The sequence below is a fragment of the Sus scrofa genome, chromosome 6 (genome assembly GCF_054392235.1).
Source record: "Sus scrofa isolate SSC_HxYL_T2T_F1_AM1 chromosome 6, Sscrofa_HxYL_maternal_Yorkshire_Landrace_v2.0, whole genome shotgun sequence".
Lineage (NCBI taxonomy): Eukaryota > Metazoa > Chordata > Mammalia > Artiodactyla > Suidae > Sus > Sus scrofa.
In genome coordinates, this window is record NC_139388.1 from 79,949,910 (window position 1) to 79,972,906 (window position 22,997).

Below are 22,997 nucleotides of genomic sequence, written 5' to 3' on the forward strand. Positions count from 1 at the left end.
TGTGGTTAAATTTACTGAAGATGGCAAAAGGGCAGTGACATTTTAATTTCGTATGTCCTTCCCCCCATATCTGTTTGTTATCCCAGAATCAGTCAACATATCAGTAACTTTTTTTGGGGGAGGGAGGAAGCAGTGGAGCACATACAAAACAGCATTCCCAAATCAGTGGATCTTTTCTAAGGGAAAATATACTGAACCAGAAGTGATTGAATATTAAAGATGAGCTATAACCAGTAATGTAAAAAAAAAAGAAATATGAACATTTTAATAAAATAAATAAAATTACCAGGCTATAGCTATCAAAACATGCCAAGGACTTAACAATGACATGATTAACAGCTCTTTTTTTTTTTTTTTTTGGTCTTTTTAGGGACACACCTGCGGCACATGGAGATTCCCAGGCTAGGGGTCAAACCAGAGCTATAGGCGCTGGCCTACACCACAGCCACAGCCATGCCAGATCCGAGCCGTGTCTGCGACCTATACCACAGTTCATGGCAATGCCATGATTAAGTGGATCCTTAACCCACTGAGCCAGGCCAGGAATCAAACCATCGGCCTCATGGATGTTAGTGATTCATTCCTGCTGAGCCACGACGGGAACGCCTAAGATTTCAATTCAGTCATTTTGAGCTACTTTTTCTGAAACACCGTAAGGTGTTTTCCCTTCTTTGGTCTTTGTTCTTGCTGACCACATCCTCTTCCTAAAATACTTGTCTCCTACTTACCAGTACAGCAAATTCCTACTCATTATTTCAGTTATTCCTTTTGTGAGATTCCTCCATCCCCTCCAGCCAATTAAGTATGCCTCTAGCCTTCTATTCATTTTGTACAGTATCTTTTTTTTTTTGTCTTTTGTCTTTTTGTTGTTGTTGTTGCTATTTCTTGGGCCGCTCCCGCGGCATATGGAGGTTCCCAGGCTAGGGGTCTAATCGGAGCTGTAGCCACCGGCCTACGCCAGAACCACAGCAACTCGGGATCCAAGCCGCGTCTGCAACCTACACCACAGCTCACGGCAACGCCGGATCATTAACCCACTGAGCAAGGGCAGGGACCGAACCCGCAACCTCATGGTTCCTAGTCAGATTCGTTAACCACTGCGCCACGACGGGAACTCGTGTACAGTATCTTCATCATCTAAAGTTGTATAAATATTTGTTGAGTTAGGTGGCCTAAAGACCTAAGCCAACATTAGATAAATAATACAGATAGTTTCTACTTTTCACCACTTCACAAGTTACAAATTCTGCTCATTAAGAATCTACCTAATTAAAACGCATATTTCACTTCTTATTACTAGAGTTTTCAATAAAGTCCAGACAAAGGCCTAAGCCAACATTAGATAAATAATACAGATAGTTTCTACTTTTCACCACTTCACAAGTTACAAATTCTGCTCATTAAGAATCTACCTAATTAAAACGCATATTTCACTTCTTATTACTAGAGTTTTCAATAAAGTCCAGACAAAGGCAAGAACACAAAAGGCAATCAAGATGCAACATGTTCAAAAAAAATAGATGAAACATGCACAACCAGAATTTTGCTTTAAAGCAGACAATATGCCTTAAGATAGACCATCCAGGAACACGTGAAAATTGCCAATGCTAACTGCCCTCTTATATGTGTTGTATCATACATACTGTACTTCAAATGAATAGAGTGATGGCTGAAAATCTTTTAATACCCTAATTCATTTTTTTTTTTTTTAATTTTAGGGACGCACCAATGACATATGGAGGTTCCCAGGCCAGGGGTCAAACTGGAGCTACAGCTGCTGGCCACAGCCACGCATGATCCAAGTCACATCTGCAACCTACACCAGAGCTCACATCAGTGCCGGATCCTTAACCCACTGAGCGAGGCCAGGGATCAAACCTGCATCCTCACAGATACTAACTAGTCAGATTTATTTCTGCTGAGCCATGATGTGAACTCCCCAATTCAAATTTAAGAATCAACATTTTTTTGGGGGGGGTCTTTTGTCTTTTTAGGGCCGCACCCGAGGCATATGGAGGTTCCCAGTCTAGGGGTCTAATCAGAGCTGTTGCTGCCGGCCTACACCAGAGCCACAGCAATGCCAGATCAGAGTCGCATCTGCGACCTACACCACAGCTTACGGCAACACCAGATCCTCAACCCACTGAGCGAGGCCAGGGATCGAACCTGCAACCTCATGGTTCCCAGTTGGATTCATCTCTGCTGCAGCAACAGCAACTCCAAGAGTCAACATTTAAAAGGATGGAGTCAGGGAAATTATTCTCTTTGACTGTCTTTAAAATTTGCTATAATCTCAAGGAAACTGATTCTGTATACTGCACTAATTGTCTGATTAAAAAAATGGAAGAAAAAAAAAAAAAAAAAGACCAGGAATGTCAAAATGCAGTATTTTGTTTTGTTTTGTTGTTGTTTTCACTTTGGCCTTTGGAGTTCCCAGGCCAGCGATCAGATCTGAGCTGCAGTTGCAACCAGATCCTTTCACCCACTGTGACAAACCAGGGATGGAACCTGCAGCCTGGCACTGCAGAGACTGTCGCACCATCACCAATCTGCCACAGTGGGAACTCCTGTACCATTTTTACAAAAATAAATAAAGACTGTGCAACCTACAAATGTCTTCAAAGAAGGCTTATAATATTAAATTCTAGATAGAAAGAAATAAGTGATGGCAAAATTTTGTACTTGGAGTCAAAGGTCAATTTATGGTCAATTCTAAACAGCTAACTTTTAAATATTCTTTAAAAGAAATCCATAAACGGAGTTCCTGCCGTGGCTCAGTGGTTAACAAATTCGACTAGGAACCATGAGGTTTCGGGTTCGACCCCTGGCCTCATTCAGTGGGTTAAGGATCCGGCGTTGCCATGAGCCCTGGTGTAGGTCGAAGACATGGCTCAGATCTGGTGTTGCTGTGGCTGTGGTGTAGGTTGCCGGCTACAGCTCTGATTAGACCCCTAGCCTGGGAACCCCCATGTTCCAACAGTGCAGCTCTAGAAAAGACAGACTAAAAAAAAAAAAAAAAGAAAGAAACCCATAAGTAAGAACATAATATAAAACTAAATGCCTCTAATTTCACTGCTTCACATTTACTTTTCTGGATCAGTTTACAAATTCTAAAATCAAACTGACATACATTTGTAGAATTCCCACCCACACAGTATCACCGTACAAAAGAAAGATAATACTTAGTTTGTTAGGAGTTATGTACTTCTCTGCCACTTCTTTAAAGCTGCAAACCATAATCAAAACTTCACCCAGGAGAAGTGTTAAATGGAGAGTACATGAAGATGAACCAAAGAGGCACACAGGTATGAAGAAATACCCAACTTCTCTTATTCTTATACAATGAAATTCTCTGGATGAAAGTAAACACCTATTAAATGGAGTTTCAGAAAGGTAAACAGTGATCTTGAGATATCATCAAGAGGAATATATTTGAAAAAATAAAATTACCTAATCGTATAAGAAGCTGGTGGCATAACACTAGAGAGAGGAATTAGTTCAAGTAGCTTTAAAAAGTAATATTTCTTACCACATGTATCTTTTGTGGGTTTTAAGTACAGAAAAGAACTCATGAAAAAAATAAAGCTCAGAGTTCCTGTTGTGGGTCAGCAGGTTCAAACCCTGGTCTTGCTTTGTGGGTTAAGGATCAGGGGTTGCCAGGAGCTGTGGTGTAGGTCATGGATGTGGCTTAGATCCAGTGTTGCTGTGTCTGTGGCTGTGGCTATGGCCAGCAGCTACAGCTCTGATTCGACCCCAGCCTGGGAACTCCCATATGCTGCAAGTGCAGCCATAAAAAAATTAAAAAAGGCTATATTCAGTGTCTTGCCTGTAGTAGCAACACTGCCATTATTTTTCTGAAACTACTACAGGTACAGTGTAAAGCAATTAAATAATTGTTTACTCCATTAAAAACCAAAAAAAAAAAGAAAAGAAAAAAGCCCCCCCCAAAACCCAGCATAAAAGGAAAGAGATACAAAAATAAAATTAAAGAAATTAAGGAAAACCCATGCAACTGTAAATATAAATCCAAATTATCAGTAGGAACTCATTTTTTCCCCTTTTAATGGAAAGTATTTCTTAGCCTTGTCCACTGAAAAAGATTCACAAGGAGTTCCCCTCGTGGCGCAGTGGTTAGCAAATCCGACTAGGAACCATAAGGTTGCGGGTTCAATCCCTGGCCTTGCTCAGTGGGTTAAGGATCTGGCGTTGCCGTGAGCTGTGGTGAAGGCTGCAGACGCGGCTTGGATCCGGCGTTGCTGTGGCTTGGGCATAGGCCGGGCTACAGCTCCAATTTGACCCCTAGCCTGGGAACCTCCATATGCCGTGGGAGCAGCCCTAGAAAAGGCAAAAAGACAAAAAAAAGAAAAGAAAAGAAAAGAAAAGATTCACAAGAGAAATAATGATATCTCATTAGCAATGAGTACCCCTAGCACCTGGATTGTGGTCTTCATATTCTATTTTCCACAAAAAAAAAAAAAAAAAAAAAGGTAGATCTCCTGCAAGAAATGGCAGTTTCTACAAGTGGGGTAGGAAAGGTACAAGATGAGCCTGAAATATCTTCTTGCACCCAGAAGCAAAGGAACTATTAAAGACTAATGCAGTCATGTCAAAAGGTCAGAGGAGCCAAATTGAAGATACTCCTACAGGCCTAAGAGGAAACAATTTGAGAGTAAAACCCACAAAATCTAAGAAAACTATTATGGGAGATCCCGTCCTGGCGCAGTGGTTAACGAATCCAACTAGGAACCATGAGGTTGCAGGTTCAGTCCCTGGCCTTGCTCAGTGGGTAAGGGATCCAGTGTTGCTGTGAGCTGTGGTGTAGGTCGCAGACGCAGCTCGGATCTGGCATTGCTATGGCTGTGGCTGTGGCTGGTGGCTACAGTTCCGATTAGACCCCTAGCCTGGGAACCTCCATATGCCGTGGGAAGCGGCCTTAGAAAAAGCAAAAAGACAAAAAAGAAAAGAAAACTATTATGGCTTCTATTGTATCAAATATATAAAAATTTTAAGTTCAAAACGATACTAAAGAAAATTTATTGGTCCCCAGGAGAGACTGATAAGGGACTAATTCACAATTACTATCCCTGGCTTGAGAACTTCCACATGCCACAGGTATGGCCATAAAATTGAAAACAAAAACAAAAACAATGGTAAAAGGGAGTTCTTTTGTGGTGCAAAGGGTTAAGAACCTGTCGTTATCACTGTATCAGCTTGGATTGTTGCTGTGGTATGGGTTTGATCCCTGGCCTGGGAACTTCCACATGCCACAGGAATGGCCAAAGAAATAAATAAATAAAATAGAGAAATATTTAGCAAATAAAAGGCAGTAAGAATAAAAGTATCATCATTACATAAAAAAGTGAATATAGTTAATGCCACTACACTATCACTTAAAAATGGCTAAAATGGTTAACTTTATGTTATGTATACTTTACCACAAAAAAAAGAAATTATCATGAGCCAGGTCAACTTAGATCGATAGAAGACAGTATTTTATTTACAGGTAAAAACAAAGGACAAAAGTTCCAAATAGGAATTTCTGCTCATATCAGCAAAAATCCAAAGTTAAAAACATAGCTGAGTGGGACACTAATGTAATTCTATCTCAATCAATTATGGATCAAAAAAGATGAAAAAGGAGTTCCCGTCGTGGCGCAGTGGTTAACAAATCCAACTAGGAACCATGAGGTTGCGGGTTCGGTCCCTGCCCTTGCTCAGTGGGTTAACGATCCGGCATTGCCGTGAGCTGTGGTGTAGGCTGCAGACATGGCTCGGATGCCGCGTTGCTGTGGCTCTGGCATAGGCCAGTGGCTACAGCTCCGACTGGACCCCTAGTCTGGGAACCTCCATATGCCGCGGGAGCGGCCCAAAGAATAGCAAAAAGACAAAAAAAAAGAAGAAAAACATGGCAAAGAGAAAAAGGAATCTTTAAGATTACATTATCATCGATCCATATGTACAAAATAAAATGAAATAATATCTTAAATTCATTTTAAAGAAATTTCTCAAAAGTTCCAACTTCATTTTGGCACTATCTTGATTCCTTAAATTCAGTTTAATTCTTGATGACTCTGCATATTCCCCTTGGTCTCTACTACCCCTCTGAACCCTCACTTTGAGGTTCCTTTATCCCTTCATACCCTAAGGGTTGAGATGGCCACCAAAATTCCATTTTTGCCTTATTTGTCCTTGATACATTTTCTCCTTAAGGAATCACATGGTTTCAAGTATGACCACTAAGAGTGACTAGCTAGACTGTGAAATCCTTGAGGTTATAGACTGATGTGTTCATTCCTTATGCCTAATAAAAGGCAGATGTGATGAAACATTTGTTCAAAAGGATGGACAGACAGATGGACAATTAAATCATTCCAAAACTCATTCTAGCCCTGATTCTCCTGAACTTCATCTCCCGATTTTCATTTTTAATTGCTTGCTGGACAGCTGACACCAGGTTCATACTGAACAGTTTCCCAGCTACCCAATTATCTTCCTTCTTTCCATTTACCTGACTTAAACCTGAGAGTCTTTTATCTTTCCTCTCACATCTAATTAATTGACAAATTTTTCTCACATTGTCCCTTCCTTCCAATTACCTCCACTGCTGCCCTAAAGGCCAAAATCATCGCTTAACTTCTGCAATAAAGAGAATCAGCTGGGTTTCCCGCTGTTTACTCTTTCCTTCCCCAATCTATCCTTTATTTTGCTTCAGGATTGTCACAGTGCAAATTTGGGTCAAAAACCCTCACTGATTCCTCAGTATCTATTCTTTAATAATCAAAGTCTTTGGCATTTGCATTTTTGCATTTATTTTTATTTTATTTTAAATTTTATTTTATTTATTTTGGTTTTTTAGGGCCCAGGCTAGGGGTGGTATTGGGGCTGTAGCCACCACCCTAAGCCACAGCCATAGCAATGCAAGATCTGAGCCATGTCTTCGACCCACACTGTTACACCACATCCTGTGGCAATGCCAGATGCTTAACCCACTGAGCAAGGCCAGGGATAGAATCCGCATCCTCATGGATACCAGTCCAGTTTGTTACTGTTGAGCCACAACAGGAACTCCTAACAAATGGCAAAATTTCATTCTTTTTTATGACTGAGTAGTATTCCATTGTATATATACATACCACCTCTTCTTAATCCGTTCAACCACTGATGGACACGTAGGTTGCTTCCCTATCTTGGCTATCATAAATAATGTCACTATGAATATCAAGGTGCATTTATCTTTTTGGATTAATGTTTTCGTTTTCTTCCAAAATCAAGGCTTAATACTATACCTAAATTATCCAAAATTTGCCAGACTTTTTTTGAGCTTTACTACTTTAAAATGAAAATTTATAACAAATGGATATATCTCTAATATTTTGCAAAAGAAGACATCAAAGAATACACAAAGTATGATTCCATTTATGTAAAGCTGGCAAACATACAAACCTAAACTACTGTTTAGAGATACACAGTGATAAAAGTATCAAGAAAAGCAAGGAAATTATCACAAAAGAGAAAACAGTAACTACTTCTATATGAGCAAAAAATGACTGTAATCAAAGAGGGATACAATGGAAGGACCCCTGGGGCACTGACAATATTAAATTTCTTGACCTGAATGACGGTTACACAGGAATTTGCTTATAATTATTCTTTAAACTGCACGTTTCATGCACTCTTCTGAATTTCTCATAATATAAAAAAAGCTGGGAGCTCCCATTGTGACGCAGTGGAAACAAATCTGACTAGGAACCTGAAGTTGTGGGTTCAATCCCTGGCCTTGCTCAGTGGGTTGAGGATCCAGGTGGCTGTGGCTGTGGCGTAGGCAAGCAACTGTAGCACTGATTCGACCTCTAGCCCAGGAATCTCCATATGCCATGGGTGCGGCCCTAAAAAGCAAAAAAAAAAAAAAAAAAAAAAAAAAAAAGAAAAAGAATATGATACATCTTGACAAGATACTGTTAAGACAATGGAAAATTTCATTTCCACTTATATTTTTTTCTGGTGGTGGTCAGAGCAAAGGAATCCATGACAGATAAATAATATCTTAACTACTCCCTATCCTCAGGAAACCTAAAGGCCAATGGCATACACCCATGAAGTAAATCTTTGTTTCACCAGCTTGCTTGACCATTAAAAAATAAAACGAAAAATCACCTAGTAGGTACATTTCCTGGAAATTGTTTCAGAAAACAGGGATGGGTCCAGGAATCTTAATTTTTTTTTTAACAGAGCAAATTCAAGGTCAGAAAACCCTCAGCAGTACTTCTAAAACTTAACCTTATGTTCTTATTTATAGTTTTCCTATGCCTTACATATCTTACTGAGCAATATGTTAAAATATGGCTGGAGTGCCCTGGTAGCCTGGTGGTTAAGAATCCAGCATTGTCACTGCTGTGGTGCAGGTTCAATCCCTGGCCCAGGAACTTCTGCCTGCCATGGGCACAGCCTAAATAAATTAAAAATTAAAAACAGGAGTTCCCATCGTGGTGCAGTGGAAATGAATCTGACTAGGAACCATAAGGCTGTGGGTTCAATCCCTGGCCTTGCTCAATGGGTTAGGGATCTGGTGTTGCCGTGAGCTGTGGTGTAGGTTGCAAACACAGCTCGGATACCACATTGCTGTGGCTGTGGTAGAGGCCAGCAGCTGTAGCTCCAATTCAACCCCTAGCCTGGGAATCTCCATGTGCTGCAGGTACAGCCCTAAAAAGCAAAAAATAAATAAAAATAAAAATAAGAATAAAATAAAGAGGAGTTCCCATTGCAGCTCAGCAGAAACAAGCCCTACTAGTACCCATGAGGACTCGTGTTCAATCCCTGGCCCCGCTCAGTGGGTTAAGGATCTGGCATTGACATGAGTTGCAGTATAGGTCACAAATGAGGCTCAGATCTGGCATTGCTGTGGCTGTGGTATAGGCCAGCAGCTGTAGCTGCAATTCAATCCCTAGCCTGGGAACCTCCATATGCCATACCCATGGCCCTAAAAATAAATAAATAAGATTAAAAAGTAAAATAAAATATGGCTAATAAAACTTCCAGGAATATATAAAATATTATAAAAGGAGATCTTAGAGATTATAGAGATTATGGGGCAGTTGAATCATTTTATTTATTTATTTATTTATTTTTGCTTTTTGAGGGCCCCACCCACAGCATGTGGAAGTTCCCAGGCTAGGGGTCAAATTGGAGCTACAGCTGCTGGCATACATCACAGCCTCAGCAATGCAGGATCCCAGCTGAGTCTACAACCTGCACCACAGCTCACAGCAATGCAGGATTCTCCACCCATTGAGCAAGGCCAGAGATCGAAACTGCATCGTCATGGATACTAGTTGGATTCCTTTCCACTGTGCCACAACAGAAACTCCTTGAAAAGATTTTACAAGTATGCAAACTGAAGTCAAAAATCTTGGAGTTCCCGTCGTGGCGCAGTGGTTAACGAATCCAACTAGGAACCATGAGGTTGCGGGTTCGATCCCTGGCCTTGTTCAGTGGGTTAACGATCCGGCATTGCCGTGAGCTGTGGTGTAGGTCGCAGATGCAGCTCGGATGCTGTGTTGCTGTGGCTCTGGTGTGGGCCAGCGGCTACAGCTCCGATTAGACCCCTAGCCTGGGGACCTCCATATGCCACGGAAGCGGCTCAAAGAAATAGCAAAAAAAAAAAAAAAAGTCCAAAAAAAAAAAAAAAAATTAAGTGACTTTCTTAAGGTCATGTAATTAGTGTCAAAATAGAACCCATATCAGCTCAATGCTCCTTCTAATACACATACCAAAATCTATTTTTTAAATTACTTTTTTTTTTAATTTTTTTCTTGTTTTGTCATTGAGCAGCACATGGAGTTCCTGGGCCAGGGATCAAACTACAACACAACTGCAGCAACACCAGATCCTTTAACCTACTGTGCCAAGCCAGGGATTGAACCTATGTCCTAGAACCTATCACTGTGCCACAGCAGGAACTCCCAAAATCTTTTTTTTTTTTTTTTTTTTTTTTTTTTTAGGGCCGCACACGAGGCATATGGAGGCTCCCAGGCTAGGGGGTGAATCAGAGCTGCAGCTGCTGGCTTACACCACAGCCACAGCAATGCCAGATCTGAACCACATCTTCGACCTACACCACAGCTTTCAGCAACACCGAATCCTTAACACACTGAGTAAGGCCAGGGATCAAACCCACATCCTCATGGATACTAGTCACATTCATTATCACTGCATCACAATGAGGACTCTGGGAAAAGTCTGCTTTAGATTATGATGCAAAAACTCAGTAACAGACAAACGCAATTTGGGAATCCTGACTGAATCCTGGTTCCTACTTTAGACTTTTGTACTAGCTGTTCACTGTGTACCCAAAACTTAGCATTAAACCTCCTGCCTCTGTCTTTAGTCTGGACATCACCTTCTCATTGAGGCCTTCTCTAAACCAGCCAACCTCAAGTAGTCTTCCCTTTCAGTCCCATGTCATCATCATATCACCCTCTTCGATTTTCTTTGAAGTACTTACTACTATCTGAAATTTTGGTCATTAATTGCTTTCTTCATTCACAAATATAAGATACAGGAAATCAGAGGGCCTGACTATTTTGTCTACTGGAACCTAGTATCTTGATCCATGCCTAGTACACAGCAGCATTCAGTAAATGCTTGTTGAATAAATGGACTAATGAACAAAACGGCAAGAAAGACTCAAAAGACACTAGGCATCAGGCAATGCCTCAGAAAGCTCAGGAGGAATATCAATCTATCAGAATCAAATGTTTACACTGAATGAATATCTGAGTGCCTAATAACCTAAGTACTACATGAGCCTATAAAACACTAAAAATATTACATATGAATTATACTGCATGCTATATCCCTTTTAAGCTATTTGGCAGGAATTTATTAGCACAGTAATTTTCTTTTTGAATATTAACTTTAATCAAATTGTGCAAAAGTAACAGTGGTTAAGTGCTGGAGCACAGAGGAGATACTCTACTGAGTGGATAGAGTAGTTAAATGAAAAAAAATGCCTGTCTAGAAATGGTCCAGTTATAAAAATGAACATGATATACATGACAGACAGTAAGACTAGCCCAGCTTGAACAGACTGCATGATGGGTGTCATGGAAAATAAGACTCGAAAGGGACAAAAGGGCCATATGGAGAGCTTCAAAGATAAGTAAAGGAGTAAGGCAATAATGAGTTACCATAGGTTTCTGATCAGAGAAGAAATATTCAGATAGTAGTCCTTTAAGACTGGACTGTCGTAATACTGTCACTTCAATCTTTTTTAAAAAATATTTTTATTTAATGCTTTTTATTTTTGTTTCATTATAGCTGGTTTACAATATTCTGTCAATTTTCTACTGTGCAGCATGGTGACCCAGTTACACATACATGCATAGACTATTTTTTCTCACATTATCATGCTCCATCATAAGTGACTAGGTATAGTTCCCAGTGCTACACAGCAGGATCTCCTTGCTTATCCACCCCAAAGGAAATAATCTGCATCTATTAACCCCAAGTTCCCAATCCGTCCCACTCCCTCCCCCTCCCCCTTGGCAACCACAAGTCCATTCTCCAAGTCCATGATTTTCTTTTCTGTGGAAAGGTTCATTTGCAGCGTGTATTAGATCCAAGATATAAGTGATATCATAGGTTTTTGTCTTTCTCTTTCTGACTTACTTCACTCAATATGAGAGTCTCTAGTTCCATCCATGTTGCTACAAATGGCATTACTTCGTTCTTTTTTATGGCTGAGTATTTCATTGTGTACATATACCACATCTTCTTAATCCATTCATCTGTCGATGGACATTTAGGTTGTTTCCATGTCTTAGCTACTGTGAATAGTGCTGCAATGAACATGTGGGTGCATGTGTCTTTTTCAAGGAAAGTTTTGTCCGGCTATATGCCCAAGAGTGGGGTTGCTGGATCATGTGGTAGTTCTATGTACAGTTTTCTAAGGTGCCTCCATACTGTTTTCCATAGTGGTTATACCTACTTACATTCCCACCAGCAGTGTAGGAGGGTTCCCTTTTCTCCACACCCCCTCCAGCATTTGTTATAAGCGGACTTATTAATGATGGCCATTCTGACTGGTGTGAGGTGGTATCTCATGGTAGTTTTTTTTTTTTTTTTTTTTTTTTTTTTTTGGCTTGTGTTCTTTTAGGGTCACACCTGCAGCATATGGAGGTTCCAAAGCTAGGGGTCTAATCAGAACTATAGCTGCCAGTCTAGGCCAGAAACACAGCAGCACCAGATCTGAGCTGCATCTGCAACCTACACTACAGCTCACAGCAACACCAGATCCTTCTTTTTTTTTTTTTTTGGCCATTTTCCTGGGCCACTCCCAAGGCATATGGAGGTTCCCAGGCTAGGGGTCGAATCGGAGCTGTAGCCACCGGCCTACGCCAGAGCCACAGCAATGCGGGATCCAAGCCGCATCTGCAACCTACACCACAGCTCACGGCAACACCAGATCCTTAACCCACTAAGCAAGGGCAGGGACCAAACCTGCAACCTCATGGTTTCTGGTCAGATTCGTCAACCACTGCGCCACGACGGGAACTCCAACACCGGATTCTTAACCAACTGAGTGAGGCCAGGGATTGAACCTTCAACCTCATGGTTCCTAGTCGTATTCGTTTCCACTGAGCCACGAGGGGAATTCCTCATGGTAGTTTTGATTTGCATTTCTCTAATAATCAGTGCTGTTGAGCATTTTTTCATGTGCTTGTTGGCCATCTGTATATCTTCTTTGGAGAAATGTCTATTCAGGTCTTTTGCCCATTTTTCAATTGGGTTGTTGGCTTTTTTCCTGTTGAGTTGTAGAAGTTGTTTTGCATATTTTAGAAATTAAGCCCTTGTCAGTTATTCGAAATTATTTTCTCCCACTCTGTAAGCTGTCTTTTTGTTTTCTTTCTGGTTTCCTTTGCTGTGCAAAAGCTTGTCGGTTTGATTAGGTCCCATTAGTTTATTTTTGCTTTTATTTCTGTTGCTTTGGGAGACTGACCTGAGAAAACATTTGTAAGGTTGATGTCAGAGAATGTTTTGCCTGTGTTCTCTTCCAGGATTTCGATGGTGTCTTGTCTTACATTTAAGTCTTTAAGCATTTTGAGTTTATTTTTGTGCATGGTGCGAGGATATGTTCTAGTTTCATTGATCTGCATGCAGCTGTCCAGGTTTCCCAGCAATACTTGATGAAAAGACTTTCCCATTTTATATTCCTGCCTCCTTTGTCAAAGATTAATTGACCGTAGGTGTCTGGGTTTATTTCTGGGTTCTCTATTCTGTTCCATTGGTCTGTATGTCTGTTTTGGTACCAGTACCACACTGCCTTGATTACTGTGGCTTTGCAATATTGCCTGAAGTCTGAGTTATGCCTCCTGCTTGGTTTTTGTTCCTCAAGAGTACTTTGGCAATTCTGGGTCTTTGGTGGTTCCACATAAATTTTTGGATAGTTTGTTCTAGTTCTGTGAAAAATGTCATGGATAATTTGACAGAGATTGTATTGAACCTGTAGATTGCTTTGGGTAGTATAGCCTTTTTTACAATATTAATTTTTCCAACCCAGGAGCATGGACTAGCTTTCCATTTCTTTGCATCTTCTTTAATTTCCTTGATTAATGTTTTATAGTTCTTAGCATATAAGTCTTTCACTTCTTTATAGTTCTGAGCATATAAGTCTCACCTCAGGTTTTCCGAGGTATTTGATTTTTTTGGGGGGTGCAACTTTAAAAGGTATTATATTTTTGTATTCCTTTTCTGATATTTCATTGTTAGTAACAGAAATGCGACTGATTTCTGAATGTTAATCATACCCCGCTACTTTGCTGAATCTGTTGATCAGTTCAAGTAGTTTTTGGGTTAAGTCCTTAGGGTTTTCTATATATAGTATCATGTCATCTGCATACAGCTGTCACTTCAATCTTAATCATTTCTAAAGATTACCAAGGAGAAAAACTGAAATACAGCAACCACTTTTTTTTTCCTCCCAGGTGAAGCATATGGAAGTTCCTGGGCCAGGGGACAAAACCCTGCCACAGCTGCAACCTACACCACAGCTGCAGCAATGCCAGATATTTAATCCACTGTGCAGGGCTGGGGATCATATCTGCGCCCCCTGCATATAATTCTAGATATTTAACCTGCTGTGCCACAGTGGGAATTCATAGCAACTACTTTTCGTGGAGTGCTTACCATGTGTTAGATATTTATTAAATATTTTACACAGGTCATGAGGTAGGAATTGTAACTCCCATTTTGAAGATGAGAGAAATCATACAACTAGGAAATAGCAGGGGCCTGGCTAAGAATTACTGGAGTACTTCATTTTGCCTTCAGCTCATGAAAGCCTGATCTAGCGAAATGTCAGCAAATCCAATAAGGAACAAACGGGGAAATCTGAGGAATTCTGAAGAAGATAATACAGAACTACGTGACAGAATACAAGAGTTTTTTCGGCTTGTTTGTTTTTGTCTAACCAGAGCTGTAGCCACCTACGCCAGAGCCACAGCAATGCGGGATGAGAGCCATGTCTGCAACCTACACCACAGATCATGGCAACACAGGATCCTTAACCCACTGGGCGAGGCCAGGGATCAAACTCGCAACCTCATGGTTCCTAGTCGGATTCATTAACCACTTAGCCACGACGGGAACGCCAAGATTTTTTTTTTTAAAGAGTACTAAATAATTCCATAGAGTTCCTGTTGTGGCTCAGCGGTAACAAGCCCAACTAGTACCTGTGAGGATGCAGGTTAAATCCCTTGCCCTGCTCAGGGAGTTAAGGATCCAGCATTGCCGCAAATGCAGAGTAGGTCACAGATCCAGCTTGGATCCTGCATTGCTGTGGCTGTGGTGAAGCCTAGCAGCTGCAGCTCCAATTCAACCCCCTAACCTGGGTGAGGCCAAAAAGAGACAATTAATTAATTATTAGCAAGCTAGCCCACAGAGCATATTAAAATCATTATGCTTCCCATGTATGTCTGTGCTTACATACACATTAATGCAAAAATTATCTTTTTAACGGCTGCACCTGCAGCATATGGAAGTTGTCATCTGAACTGCAACTGCAACCTATGCCACAACTGCAGCAACACTGGCTCCTCAACCTACTGCACCCGGCAGGAATAGAACCCCTGCCACCAGAGACAATGCCCAATCCTTAACCCACTGTGATACAGCAGGAACTCCTAAATTACCTTTTTTTTTTTTTTTTTTTTTTTTTGTCTTTAGTCTTTTTAGGGCTGCACCTGCAGCATATGGAGGTTCCCAGGCTGGGGTCTAATCAGAGCTACAGCTGCCGGCCTACACCAGAGCCACAGCAATGCCAGATCAGAGCTGCATCTGTGATCTACAGCACAGCTCACGGCAATGCTGGATCCTTTAACCTATGAGTGGAGGCCAGGGATCAAAGCCACAACCTCACGGTTCCTAGTCGGATTGTTTCCACTGAACTCTAAAATTACCATTTTAAAATAGGCAGTTCAGTGGCATCAAGTACACTGACATCATCGTGTAACCATCACCACCACCCACACCCAGAACTCAGTCATCACCCCAAACTCCTTACCCATTAAACAGTAACTCCCCATTCCCTCCTCTCTTCACCTCCTGGCAACTACCATTCTACTCTCTCTCTCTCTGCATTAGACTATTCTAGGTATCTCATACAAGCGTAATCATACAATATTTATTTTTGTGTGTGTTGTTTCACCTAGCATAATGTCTTCAAATTCATTACTATTAAGCTACTTCTAAGTTAAATAAAATGTGAAATTCTAAACCACACACCATCATGCATCTCTATGAGGGATTATATTCCAAAATTCCATTATGATTTATGAAACACACTTAGAAGAGGGAGCTGTATTTCCTGGAAAAATAAAAAGCAATGGGGGAAGCGGTGAGGCAGAGAGACAGACAAATCAAAATTTGAAGGACCCACAGAAAAGTAAACTTCAGATTCAATAATAAGGAAGAGAGTGGCTTGCTTGATTTTGACTAGACCAAAGAATCTATTTGGAAAGATATTATTAGGTATCTCAAAGCAAAAGCTAAGAAAGCAGTCCCAAAGAACAGACTGCAAACGTAACACTGCTGGATCAACCAAAAAAAGACAAAGACACGACACTGTTGCTTTTTGGCAAAAGACAACAAGACTACTAGTAAAAAACCTTTAAAAATCAATACAGGGAGTTCCCGTCGTGGCGCAGTGGTTAACAAATCCGACTAGGAACCGTGAGGTTGCGGGTTCGGTCCCTGCCCTTGCTCAGTGGGTTAACGATCCGGCGTTGCCGTGAGCGTGGTGTAGGTTGCAGACGCGGCTCGGATCCTGCGTTGCTGTGCCTCTGGCGTAGGCCGGTGGCTACAGCTCCAATTCAACCCCTAGCCTGGAAACCTCCATATGCCGCGGGAGCGGCCCAAGAAATAACAACAACAACAACAACAACAAAAGACAAAAAGACAAAAGACAAAAAAAAAAAAAAAAAAAAATCAATACAGGGAGTTCCCATCGTGGCACAGTGGTTAACAAATCTGACTAGGAACCATGAGGTTGCAGGTTCGATCCCTGGCCTTGCTCAGTGGGTTAAGGATCCGGCGTTGCCGTGATCTGTGGTGTAGGTCGCAGAGGCGGCTCTGATCCTGCGTTGCTGTGGCTCTGGCGTAGGCTGGCAGCTACAGTTCCGATTAGACCCCTAGCCTGGGAACCTCCATATGCTGCGGGAGCGGCCCAAGAAATGGCAAAAAGACAAAAAAAAATAAAATAAAATAAAATAAAATAAAAATAAATACAAAATAGAAGGATAAATTCCATTTTCCCTTGACTTCTATCAGAAAAGCCAGCAGATGGGAGAGGTGACACTTAGTAAAAACTGTATTTAGCAATTCATAATTAACATCAATCTTTCTCCAAACAATGCACCAAGAGATTCATTCTGGAAAAAAATTCCTTGTTCTCTATATAGCAACATAAATCAAACATTTAAGACGAAAATAATAAAGGAAACACAAATTTGGAAAAGTATGCCATAGTGAATTCCTTAAAATAGCTGAAGAAAAAGTTTCCTAAATACTGAATATTCTAAGGGACTATTAGTAGCTAAAAGTAAAACTTGTTTGCCTTTATAGAAATTAAACCAGCTACCTCAAATCTATGTATTACTAGAAGACAAAAGAAAGTAAGTTACTGTGTAAGTTAAGTTACTGTCTAGAGTAGCAGAATTTTACAAGTAACTATTGCTTTATACACTATCTATACATTTATCAGATTTATATATCTATAAACAAGCATCAAAGCACCACAAGATCCTTCCACCTTTGAAGCAAAACAGAACAGCAACACTGGAAAAAAATTAAAAACCTAGGAGAAAACTTTAGAAATTAAAAAGTAGAAATTTAATACAGGCAATCAGAATGCAAAGCAAATCTACTCTCCAATACATGTATGAGGAAGGAAATATAAGCTCTTGAGCTACAACAGTACAACTAAGATTTTTTTAATTTATTTATTTATTTATTTACTTACTTATTTTAGGGCTGCACCCGCAGCATATAGAGGTTCCCAAGCGAGGGGTTGAATCAGAGCTACTACAGTTGCCAGCCTACACCATAGTCACAGCAACACCAGATCTGAGCCGCATCTTCCACCTACACCACAGCCGGATCCTTAACCCACTGATAGAGGCCAGGGATCGAACCTGCGTCCTCATGGATACCAGTCAGATTCGTTTCTGCTGAGCCAGGAAGGGAACTCCATGGGCAAATTTTAAAATGATTTGTCTATAGGTCTTATCTTTCTACATGTAACAAACTGTTACAATACAGAAGAATGAACAAACACATCACCTTCACTCTTCTTTCAACCACTACCTTAAAGCACTCATTTTCAGCAAGATATGGACGGTATGTCTTCATGTACCACTTATGGATTGCGCTTAACCCAAAAATTCATAAAATTTGTACTATGTTACACGACAACATACTAAATTAATTCTCAAATACCAAAGCACTAGGATGAAACCTATATTGAAAAGAAGTTCAATATGAGATGCTAGGCAACCCGACCCACATAAGTAGAGTCTATAAAATAGTTTCATATAGTTCTGGCTTAAGCTGTCAGCTTCACCTCAAAAAGAAAAGGACTTTCTCATTTTATTTATTATTGGGAGACAGGAGGCAGTACTAATAACCACTTATAGATAACATTTTAAGGGACTGACAACTAAACATTTATTCAATGTGATCAAATTAATATCATAAAGTATTCCTTCTGCCAGTTTACAAAACAGAAACAAAAGTATCATCACTCTCGAGTTGTCACCATTTAGTAATCTGAGATATTTTAATTGCTGCTGCAATGTTTGTGTATACTGCTGTTCATGTGACTCACTCTTGGAAAGGTTCTCCCAAGACTGGTGGATTTTTGAGAATGCAGAAACTATAACTGGGGCATACTGTGTGGGAAGTGTCATGACAGTGAATGAATAAAGGGGAAAAGAACTCATGACAGAAATTTTTTTGAAAAGCAGGTTGCTCATACAAGGCATATTTTTTTTTCCCTGCAGAATATCAGCAAATGTTGGGGAAAGGCACCCTGGCTCTGAGAAGCCTTCCTTGACTCCCGTGGTTGAGTCAGTGCATTTCTTACTCTATAATATATTTAACTGGTTTTTCAGTCTGGCTTCCGACCAGACTATAGACAACTTGAGACCAAAAGCTGTCTCAGAATCTTGAGTACCTACTTCTCAAAATGTCTAGCACGCAGAGGGCCCTTAATAGGCATTTTCATAAAACTGATTATTAAATAACCAATCTTACATTTACCTTCTATTTTACAAAACGCTATCAGAATTATTACTCTTTTGCTTCACATAACAGTCTTGTGAAGTGGGAAGGGCATTATTTAAACAAATGGCTTTTGGTTTTATAAAGAGACTAAGACAACCCTGAAATCACGAAGATAATCACGTATTTGTCCATCTCTGAGATAAATTCTCCTCAGGACCTCAATATTCTCGAAAAACCCAGAAATCTTGCTAGCATTTTCACAATAGGGAGCAATCCCACAGCTCTGAGTCTTACAGAAGGGTTTTAAGTATATAAAGCAGTGTTAAGAGAAGGCTCTACCAGAAACCAGACATTTAAGAAGCATCCTAAGCTCTTTTTCCTGAACCCTTTTTTGGTGACTCTGAGAAGGAAGAAATTGCAAAAGGCAAAATGCTGGACAGTGAGTGATGTCATGGATGTCACGAAGTTGCATCAATACCTGATGATGATTTAGCACAACAAGGCAACACATTATGCCAAGAAGCATAATGTCAAACCACCAGGATGCTTCACTGCATTAATTTCATGACTATTAGCAAATTGAAATGTAGAGTGGCTCTGCAATTTTCTAGAATGGAGAAGTTGCTGGTTTAGGTTTATATCCTTAACCAAGGCATTAAGAAAATCTAAAATCTATAGGGAAAAGACTTTAAGAAAAGAAAAAAACGGCCAAAAGAATTAGCTCGTATTAAACTAAACAGTTGTCATTTCAACAATTAAAAGCTTTCTGAAGTAGACAAAACACTCATGGGTCAATGTAGATTGAGTAATGTATTTATACCAGGCTTGCCAAAAGCAAACAGTTTCAGGATCTAAAATGACAACATACAATATAAAGGAAACCAATTAGATTATACACATGAATATGCTCAAAATTAGGGATATGACACAGAGCATCACTGGCCCCTGTAAAAGCTACAGGCTTAATCTTAAGTATTCAATTCTAAATGATGCTATTTCCTCTCAAATTTCATCCCTTTAAACCCATGATGTCATCATTCTTAAGCACAAGCAAAACAAATTTAAGTTACAAAAGGTATTTGGTGTGTCCAAGCCAAAGCCTCAACAATTCCACAGCATAACTGCAACTGAAGCCATCATTCCTCAAGCCGGTTAGAAGAGACCACAAGCTTCAAACCAGCTTGCCTAAGTGAGAGAAACAAAATCAAAGTCTCCAAATTAGCATGTGAACAACAACAACAAAAGTTCTCAAAAAGGCTAACAAGTACAATACAAGGTCCCAGCCAGCAAGTGAGAATTGGTGATGTGTCTGAATCTTCACGCTGAGCAATCGGAACCCACCACAGAAAGTCCAAAGACTTTGGCAATTAAAAATTAAGCTTTTATTTTCCTAATAAAATTCGGGAGATAACAGACAAAGCAATTGCGTGTTCCGAATCTTAACAATCCAAAGGTTTGAATCCAAAGGAACGAGGACTTCAATAAGCAACGAAGTTACTTTGCAGAGACCATCAAGATCTTACAATTGTTTTTTCTCCGTTTACAATTGGTTCCCACCCTCCCCGATTCCCTCTACAAACAATTCTCACCAGAAGCCTTCCACACTCACAACGTGGATTGCTGTCTCAATCAAGGAGATCCTCAGTTTCTACTTCGCTAGGGCTACATTCAAAAAACTAAAGGGTAGGAAAGGCTGCTTGTGTTTTATTTTTTAAGCCAATTTCAAAATGTTCCCTTTGCAACTGCAGCTTCAGAGATGCTGGCCCCTCTCCGCAGCCCCAATTTTTTGGAGAACATTGGCTCCTCTCCCAAGGCTTTAAAAAATTTGAGGGTGGGGTGGAAGATAATCCGAGACCCCCTAAGCCATTCTTACTCTGGTCACACACCCTTTGGTGGCCCCGGTGAGAGGACGAGAACCGCCCTGCTAGAGAGAGGCCGGGTTCGCCCTCATCCCAAGGATTGGCTAGAAAGGGGCTCTCCTCCTCCCTGCCTAACCTGAGGAGGCCGAGGATGACCAAAGCAAGGCCCCCAGGCCAGCCGTCACCGACCCCCGTGCCGGGCGCAGGGCCTGCGCCGGACCCAGGGCATAAAGGGCAGAAGGCGCCGGCTCCCTGCCGCGGCCCAGGGAGAGGAAGAAGCCTCACCTGGTCCAGCCCGCGCCACGCTCTCAAATACGCTCTGCTGGCGAAGGCAGTGAGGGAGCCAGGGATGGGACCAGAGCAGAGGCGCTCCGCCCTAGGCCGCGCTTGCAGCACTCGGGGCTCCTCACAGCTGGCGGGACACCGAGTCGCTCGGGGCCGCCATCTTCCTCCACTCAAACGCCGCCGCCGCCGCTGCTGCTCTGGCCCGGAGAAGACAGCACGGAGCGCGCATGCGCCGGGGATAGGCGCGGAGGACGCGCGCGCACTTACGTCAGCTCGGCGGGCCCGCGCGAGGCGACCTGTGGGCGGTGCCTAGTTGGGAAGGTACGTGCCGCACCCGGGACCTCCGCCGAGGTTCTTCGTGGTCGGTGTGTCGCCTGGGGAAACAAAGCCTGGAAGAAATGTCGTGCTTCTACGCCCGCCTCCCTCGGGTCCCTACAAACGGCCTTAGAACTGCACTCACTCTCCTTTGCACAGCCTGGGATAACTAGACAATTTTCCCAACGGCCTGAGAATATGATACGTGGAATTAATTCGTTTGTACCTCCTGAGGGCCCCCATGAACAGAGGGGAGGGCTGTAGCGGATGGAAGTGCTCTTGGATATAAAGTGAGGGAAATCTCTCGTAACTGTGTACCAACACAGTATGACTTGTTACTAGCCCCATTTCTCAGATGAGGAAACTGAGGCACAGGAGGTATCATTTTCCCAGAGCCGCATATCTTGGGGAGTTGGGATGGGGAGGTAGGACTTGAACTCAGAAACTAGTTCCCAGGCTCTTGTACTGAGTAGGTGGATTCCAGGAAAATCCCCCTTCCAAGGGAGCAACCTGGTGTGTAGGAGAGAGCCTTTATGAACTATCTGTACAGCCTAAGGGCTTCACTTGTCACCCTTGCATCTAAAAACTGAAGCAGGAGTTCCCACTGTGGCTCAGCGGGTTAAGAACCTGACATAGGGTCTATGAGGATGAGAGTTCGAGCCCTAGCCTTGCTCAGCATTTTAAGTCGGTGGCTACAGCTTTGATTCAACCACTAGCCTAGAAATTTCCATAGGTCGCAGCTGTGGCAAAAAAGACAAAAAAAAAAGAAAAAAAATTCCTCCAGTAGTGAGCATTTAATTTGTTTCCAGTCTTTTGTGGTTAAAAACAAAGCAGCAATGAAGCAGAAGTTCCCACTGTGGTGCAGTGAGTTAATGATCCAGCTTGTCTTTGAGGCAGTGCTGGTTCAGTCCCTGGCCCAGCGAAGTGGGTTAAGGATCCAGTGTTGTTGCGGTTGTGGCTCTTTCAATCCCTGGCCTGGGAACTTTCATAGGCCTCGAGGGTGGCAGAAAAAGAAAAAAAATTGGTAAGTTGCCATTTATTTCTTAATTGTCTGCATTGCCTCAGCTTGGAAATCAAATGGGAAGTTTTCTCACTGTGGGCTTTGCTCCTGTATTCCTATCACTTATCAGAGTGCTTCATGTGGTGTTATCAAAGGTGCCTGCAGTTCTGAGTGCCGATCGCTAAGCCCCCAACTTGAATGGTACAACAAACATATTTCACAAGGAAGAGAAGCTCATGCTTTAGGGTTTCTACCTGTGCCCATATATGCCACTGCCTCAACTTTTGGGGCATTCTCCCTGGAGGAAAAAACTGCCACTCCCTCAATTTTTAAAATTATTATAATTGTTCTATTTTATTACTAGCTATTGTTACTTCCTCAGTTTTAGTCCTTATTTGGTTCCATCACCTCATTTTACAGATGAGAAAGGAACTTGCCCCAGATCACAGGAGGCCTATATGATTAGGGCTAGCCCCACAATGACACATTTGGTGAAACAAAAGCTATTTCCTTTGCAGCATCTTCAAATGATCTCCAAGATCTCTCTTTCTGGTCTCTTAGAAGATGCAGTTTTAGGAATGCCCAACAAATTCATTTGTTTTTTTTTTTGTTTTTTGGGGTTTTTTTTGGGGGGAGGGGTGGCAGCGCCTGTGGCATGTGGAAGTTCCTGGGCCAAACCTGCCCTGGCAGAGACCCAAGCTGCTGCAGTGACAATACCAGATCCTTAACCCTCCGTGCCACAAAGGAACTCCACCAATTCC

At 41.6% G+C, this 22,997-nt stretch overlaps 2 protein-coding genes and 1 long non-coding RNA gene across 7 annotated transcripts in view; 1 reads left to right on the top strand and 2 right to left on the bottom strand.

The window, feature by feature from the left end:
- The window catches only part of FBXO42 (F-box protein 42), an 80,927-nt gene extending 59,834 nt beyond the window's left edge, over window positions 1-21,093 (bottom strand). For all 4 annotated transcript variants that reach the window (XM_003127635.6, XM_084962982.1, XM_084962983.1 and 1 more), the window contains exon 1: window positions 20,922-21,093. The gene's annotated coding sequence lies outside the window, so the exon portion shown is untranslated. The remainder of the gene's footprint in view (window positions 1-20,921) is intronic.
- FAM131C (family with sequence similarity 131 member C) overlaps window positions 1-22,997 on the bottom strand; it is a 301,322-nt gene that overhangs the window by 231,992 nt on the left and 46,333 nt on the right. The gene's annotated exons all lie outside the window — the stretch shown is intronic.
- On the top strand, window positions 11,729-21,093 carry LOC146402578 (uncharacterized). 2 transcript variants are annotated; one of them, XR_014807145.1, is made up of 2 exons: window positions 11,729-12,349; window positions 16,717-21,093. It is a non-coding gene; the product is annotated as an uncharacterized LOC146402578 (long non-coding RNA). The 2 variants fall into 2 exon arrangements; XR_014807146.1 differs by lacking the exon at window positions 11,729-12,349 and adding an exon at window positions 15,186-15,254.